Consider the following 7,268-nt stretch of genomic DNA (forward strand, 5'->3'; position numbering starts at 1 on the left):
AGGGCCGGGAGGGGGTCAGTGACCCCCCTCCTCCCCTCCCACTCCCCACACACACATAAGAGTCAAGTACCAGTGCGTGGGGGCACGTGCCCCCCAGATCTGTGCACGGGATGGGGGCAAGCTGCCCACTGCAGGCTGGGGCTCTGCCCTGCTACCACTGCCTTGGGAGCTGTATGGCCACATGGTGACCCCCCCCCCCCCCCCGACTATGCACTGGCCCCAGGGCCCCATTCACCCCAGCCCCACTCCCTCCCTCACTGTGGGGACCTTGATCTGCCCCCGCCCCCCCCTGCCCTTCCCCTACACAGACTTACCTGCTGGGCCAGGGGCAGGTACTTATTTTGGCTGGGGGGGGCGGGGTGTCGCTTAACAATATTTTTCTCCTGACTTGTGTGCTTGCACTGTGTATATGTAGAAGGGATTCCATAATAGCTCAAAATGAGGTCAAAACGATGAGTCATTCAAGAACCCATTGCCCAAAACACATGCACATGAATACCAACACAGCTGTCAGACGTACACATATGGCACATGCACACAGTCAGCACACGCACACATGTGCACATGCAGGTGAGGCATCTAGTGTGTGTGTGCGCACACATCCACACACAGTACACCCCAGGTGTCCAGGACATGCACAGAGACGCTGCCCCCAGGGGACACACATGCACAGACACCGGTAGAAGAAAGGCCTGCACCCATTAGGAATAAAGGCAGCCCCATGGTGTGTCAAATAAAAGTTAAAAAAAAAAAAAAAAAAGTCAGGTCTGAAAGTGCACTTTAATGAACCACCTGAAACATTGGTTGTGTGGTAGGGAACAGCACTGTACTTGGACTCCTGGTGGCCCTGGGCAAACGTTTAGTATCAGGCCTCCCTTTGCCAGGCACAATGATAATAATAATCAGACGACAGAAAAAAAAATTACTGCCCTTTCTGTCTGGGGCAGCTGCCAGGTTTGCCCAAGACTGAGGCATGTAATTGCCTTCCCTACAGATCTGAGGACCTAGCAACTAATTTATTTTAACATTTAATTTTTAAAAGCAGCTCCAAAAAAAGCAGCTCAAAAAAGTATTTCAAGAATTTTGCTGTGTTGAGCCTAGGAAATGGTGAAACCCTTGGATATTGCTCCAGACTTATTTACATACTTTCTGGAGGGTAGGGTTTGGCAGTGTACCAGAGTGTCAAGAAATCCAATTATTTAAGCTTCCAAAACAATAATTTTGTATTTGGCATGTGACAAGGCTGACTGAATTGTTTTAATTTTGTTTTTTTTAAGGACAATTTTTTGTGTTTCCATCAAATCAGCCAAACCAATTCCAAATTCGTGAGTCATTCAAGGTTCCTTGGGTGAATTTGATATCTTTTATTAGACCAACCCAAATAGTTGGAGAATAGTTATTAAGCAAGCTTTCGGGTTCCAAAACCCTTCGTCAGGCTAAGGAAGTTTCAGCAGTTGGTGTGTGCTCTTCCTGGATGGAATGAAAAGTAAAGAAGCCAGGGGCTGGGCTGGGCTAGGGAGTCAGTTGCCAGGCAGATTATAATGTATCAAAAATCCATTGTCTGTATTAAAGAAGCCAGAGGCTAGGCTGGGGAGTCAGATGTCAAAAATCCAGTGCCTATGTTTAGTCCATGATCTCTAGTATCCAGGAAGTTGATGAAATGGAGCTCATAGGCTCGTCTCTGGGAAGTGTGTAAGTTTCCCTTGAGGATCAGGACTGAGAGATTGGAGAGAGAGTGGCCCTCCTGTGAGAAACATGCCCCCACCGGTAATTGAGTGTTTCTGTCTTTGATAGATTTCCGGTGTGCATTCATTCTGGTGCGCAGTTGTTGTTTGGTCTCTCCTACATATCTTCCATCAGGGCACTTGGTGCATTGGATGAGGTATATTACATTCCTGGAGGTGCAGCTGTAAGATCCAGGAATGCTGATGGCTCTGTTGTGGGGTGAAGTAATAGTGGGGGTGGTGGAGATGTGTTGGCAGGTTTTGCATTTCTTGTCATGGCACGGTCTGGATCCTTTTGGTGTGTTCTGGGCTTGAGGAAGTTTGCTTCTGGTGATGAGGTTGGCGAGGTTCGGTGCTTGTTTGAAGGCTAGGATGAGGTGGCTCTAGGAAGATCTTTTTAAGAACAGTCATTCAAGAACCACATGTGGTCTTACTTCCAGCAAATATCCTCCACCCCAGCCTAGGGCTTCAGATGCTTCCAAATCCTTTGGCAGGCGTCCTAATGAATGTGAACCTTAAAGCAGCTGCAGGCAGCCAGACTTTCGATGCCGAAGCCCCACCCCGGCACAGTTTCATCCTAGGGACACAGACGTGGTGAACAACAGCGGTGACCAGAACTGGGTCCCCAGGACTGTGTACACCTGCCAGGTGAGTCCCTGTGGAGTCTCGCTCAGGCCCTAGGGTCTTCTGCATTGCCTTATGGGTCCCCGTCCCCCCCCTCCCCCCCCCCCCCCCCCGACAACCCCAGCATCCGGGCCCCAGCCCCCCACTCTCACCCAGCAGACACAGGCATTGGTGGCAGGGCCACAGTAAGACATAGACAAACTTGGACGAGGGGGTGGAAAGCACGCTGTCCAAGTTTGCTGATGACACTAAGATGTGGGGCGAGGTGGACACACTTGAAGGGAGAGAGAGGCTGCAACTAGATTTAGACAGACTACAAAAGTGGGCAGATGAGAATAGGATGGGGTTCAACGTAAACAAATGCAGGGTGCTGCACCTTGGCAGAAGGGATCCACAGCATACATACAAGCTGGGGCGTTCCCTTCTTGAAAGCACAGAGGCGGAAAGGGATCTTGGAGTCGTTATTGACTCCAAGATGAACATGAGCCGCCAGTGCCAGACTGCAGCCAGCAAGGCCAGCCATACCTTGTCATGCATCCAAAGGTGCATCTCAAGCCGGTCCAGAGAGGTGATCCTCCCCCTCTATGCGACTTTGGTCAGGCCGCAGTTGGAGTACTGTGTCCAGTACTGGGCACCGCACTTCAAAAGGGATGTGGCCAGCCTGGAGAGGGTTCAGAGGAGGGCCACCCACTTGGTGAGAGGGCAGCAGGACAGGGGCTACAAGGAGAGACTGAAGGACCTGAACCTGTTCAGCCTCAGCAAAAGGAGGCTGAGGGGGGACCTGGTGGCTGCCTACAAGCTCATCAGGGGGGAATCAACAGCAAATAGGCAGAGCTCTTTTCTCCCCAGCACCACCTGGGGTGACAAGGAACAATGGTCATAAGCTGATGGAGAATAGGTTTAGGTTGGAGATCAGAAGGCAATATTTTACAGTTAGGGTGGCCAGAATCTGGAACCAACTTCCCAGGGAAGTGGTCCTCGCCCCTACCTTGGGCAAATTCAAGGGGAGGTTGGATGATCACCTGTCTGGGGTCTTGTGAACCCAGCATTCATTCCTGCCTGTGGCAGGGGGTCAGGCTAGATGATCTGTTCAGGTCCCTCTTGACCCTAGCTACTATGAAATTAGTCACATGCCTAGGGCCCTTAGTGGAGAAGGCCCAGTTGTGCTTATTTTACTTATTAGAATTATTGAGTAAAACAAAGTGATAAAAAATGTCAACTTTTTACACAATTTTGTTTGCCTAGAGCCTGCTAAAAAGTTAATCCAGTCCTGACCAGAAATAACCAGCAAGACCTTGGTTAAAAGCAGACAAGCTCTGCAGACAGGAAATGGGTCACCACAAGCCGGTACCAAAATCCCCTCTCTCTGGATACCAAAATATGCCCCAAATGCAGCTGGGGGTGGGGGGAGGAGGCTTCTCCCCTCCCAGGTGTTGGGGAAGGGGGCAGAGAATAGGGCCTAGCTGTTCTGCTCCAGCTGTTCCCCCCACACACTGCTTGCCTCACTCAGCAGCTCCCTGCACAGGCAGGGGGAGCCTGGATGCCTGGGGTCTCTCCCCAGCTCACCTACCTGGGTTCTGCCCTTGGCTGTGGCTGGAGCCTGGGTGCCTGAACCCCTGGGTTCTCTATAGGGCAGGGGCAGGCAATTATTCCAGGCAGAGGGCTGCTTACCCAGTTTTGGCAAGCTGTTAAGGGCTGAATAGGGATCCCTGCCCCCTGGTTGCCATCTTGGGACCTGAAGCCCTGCCCCCTAACCCCCACCCTTTGCCTCCTGAAGTACTCCTTTCAAACAGTGGTTTGGCCATCTCAGAACGAGAAAAATGCCAAATTATATTCTAAAAATCAAACATCTAAAACATCCATTTATTTGATTATAAAAAATTGTTTTGTCCTGATTTACATGTTTGTGTAGTGTGCATAGAGGTGATTGCATATAATAGCTGAAAATGAAGTCTTACTCTTGTAAACTGTGGAGGTGTAGGGGGCATGGGGGTGGGGATAGGTTTGTGGGGGGCTGTGGGTATGTGGGGGAGGCTGTGGGTGTGTGAGGGGGGTGGCTAGGTATGGGGTGGGGATGGGGCGAGGGAGCATGTGGTGGGGTGGGGATGGGGTTTGGGGTGGGTGAGGGTAGCTGGGATGTGTGGGGGTCTGCATGTATGGCAGTGTGAGGGGGAGTGCATGTGTATGGTGGGGAGTGCTTGTGGGACTCACCCTATGAACACACACACACACTGTGCTTGCCTCACTACCTATGTGCACACACAGTATACTTGCCTCGCTAGGCACATGTACACAGTGTACTGACCTCACTAGACACTCACATGCACACACACACTGGTGGCCTCACTAGATGTGCGCACACGTGTGCACTGGTGGCCTCACTAGGCACGCGCACACATACACGCAGTGTGCTTGCCTCACTAATGTTGTGGGGGGCAGCAAATAGGGGGCCTGTCTGGGTCCAGCTTCCCCCGCTCCCCCCAAATGACCTTAACAGCTCCACTGGGGAGGAGCCCGGGTACCTGGTTTCTGTTTCCCTTCTCTGGGTGCTTGGGTGCCTCGTGTCCCTCCCCAGCCCTGGGGGCCTGGATGCCTGTGTTCTGTCTGTTCTGGGGTGTTGGGGTAGGGCTGCAGCACCCCTGATCTCCCCCGTGCTGGCAGGAAGGACCTGGGTGCCACAGGCCAGAGTCACCAGACGAAGATGATAGAGATTCTGAAGAAGAAATGTCAGTCATGTCCAAACCCATGGAAGAAATATGTTGGTAGGTGACGATCTTGGCATTGTGATTCCTGGCCCTGCTTGGTGCCATGCTGCTGCCACCCCCCCCCGGCATGGGTTTTGTGGGGTTTAAGGCCCCACCAGAGACTCTGGGTGCTGGCTATAACCTGGGATGGGATGGGGACTGGGCTCTGCCAGTGCTCCTGCTGCGACTGGCCCTACACAGTCCTGGCTGAAGGGTCTTGCCCCGCTGCTCAGAGTCATACCATTGGAGGCAGGCAGGGATTTGCCCTCTGCCCAGCCTGGGGGGGTTCCCCTACCTCTGCAGTGGGGATACAGCCTGGGCCTAGGCTCTTGTGTATGATGTCCCCCCTAGCAGCAGGACATGGGGATGTGGCCCCCCTGCTGTCCCCAGGGCAGGGGTGGGGGCAAGGCCTGGGGGTGACAGCAGCTGTAGAAAGGAGTTACAGGATGGAGCGGTCTGGCCTGCATGGGTCTGATCCTGCTGCCTCAGGCAGGGGTTGGGTTAGATATGCCCCTGGGGGCAGGTGCCCAGGAGTGAGGAGAGGTGCTTGTGCTGCATTCGCTGCTGCCTCTTACCACTGCTTCCCCTCCCAGTCTGCCCCCTGGTGCTGGTGCCAGTGATAGCAGTGACAGTGTGGCTGTGTAAGACATCAGGGATGCGTGACACAGTCACAGAATAAGACGCTGACACCTTCCTCCAGTTCCTGTAAGCAATGGTGGGGAGCTGGGGGTCTGGACACCTGGGTTCTCTCCCATCTCTGAGAGGAACAGGGACTGATGGGTAGAGCTGGAAGCCTGGACACCTTGGTTTGAAAGGCCGAGCCCCGTTTTACAGCATCACCCCAGAGCCAGCCACATCCCAGCCGGGTTACACCTAGGCCAACGCCCACCCCCGAGTCAGCTGCAGTTGAGCTCCCTGCTGTACCTAGTCCTCAGTGCTGTCTTACCGGCTGGGAGGGGTTTTGCCCCACATGCTGTCTGGTAGGGATGGGGGTGGGTGGTCCATGTCTGCCTGAATGTCCCCCTGTCTCCTGCAGCTTCCAGCTCCTCCAAGTTTGTGGCTACTTCTCCGGTTCCTCCTACAAAGGGCAGCCCCACAGGGATAGCTGTCTCCAGCCCTATCCCCCTCAGCCACTCTGCATGTGTCTGTCACCTTCTGTAAAGAATGAGGTCAGCAACTGATCAGCTTTGACATGAGACAAGTATACAAGGGAAAAGCTGGCAGTGCGACTAGCTCTGGGGTGAAGTGTCATGGCTGGCTGTAACAAGGGGCTGAGATACTGCGTCTCAGGTGGGGCACTGGGGCTGGTTGTACAGGGCTGATGCAGCTGGCTTTGGGGTGGGCAGTGGGGCTGGGTATAATGGGGCCCCTGCTGCAGCTGGCTCTGGGGTGGATGTGCAGCACCACGGGCTGTCTCATTTCTCCCTGCAGGAGCAGTCAGAGCATTACAACAGCGTGTGGGTCCAACCCTTTTCAACTGTGCACGAGCCTGGGTGAGTGTCCTGTCAAGCTCGGTGGTGGGGACCTGGGTGCCAGGATGCACTGGAGATGGGCTGGGAGCGACTAGCGAAGTTGTGCTATGTGCTGCTGGCTGGGAGCATCTAACAGCATCTCCTCCCCTCTAGGATCTGCTTCTACCTAGAGGATGAGGAGCTCAAGAAGAGTGGCTGCAGTGTAGTCGGGCCTTGCTATTGCAGGAGATCACCACCGCTGCCACTCTCTAGACCCCAGAGGGCTGCTGGTCCTAGCCCAGGTGTGGATCGATGCGGAGCTTAGAGCATTTCTGTCACACCCAAGCTGCATCTTTTCTTGTCTTCCCCACTCTGGGCTGGAAACCTGGGTCTTCAGTGCTGTAATTACAGGTGGCCAGGGGAGAAATTCCACTTCCAGCACACAGCAGAGCAGAGCTAATTTATCTGCGCTATTCATACCGTATTACCTCATATGCGTGAGGTAGAGGATGAAGGCCCCCCTCCCCACCTTCAGGACAACTCTTTCCAACCAGACTGGTGTTATTTATGAGTTCTGCTTGCTTCCTTGGATTTCTCCACCCCCTGCCAGGGGTCTAATGGGGCTCCCAGGAGGTGGCCACACTACACCTTTCCCAGCCCCAAGGGGCACAGAGCTTCAGAGCCAAGAACAACCCTGAAAGGCTTCATCTGTGTGCAGGGACCAA

This window comes from Alligator mississippiensis, chromosome 15 (assembly GCF_030867095.1).
Source record: "Alligator mississippiensis isolate rAllMis1 chromosome 15, rAllMis1, whole genome shotgun sequence".
Lineage (NCBI taxonomy): Eukaryota > Metazoa > Chordata > Crocodylia > Alligatoridae > Alligator > Alligator mississippiensis.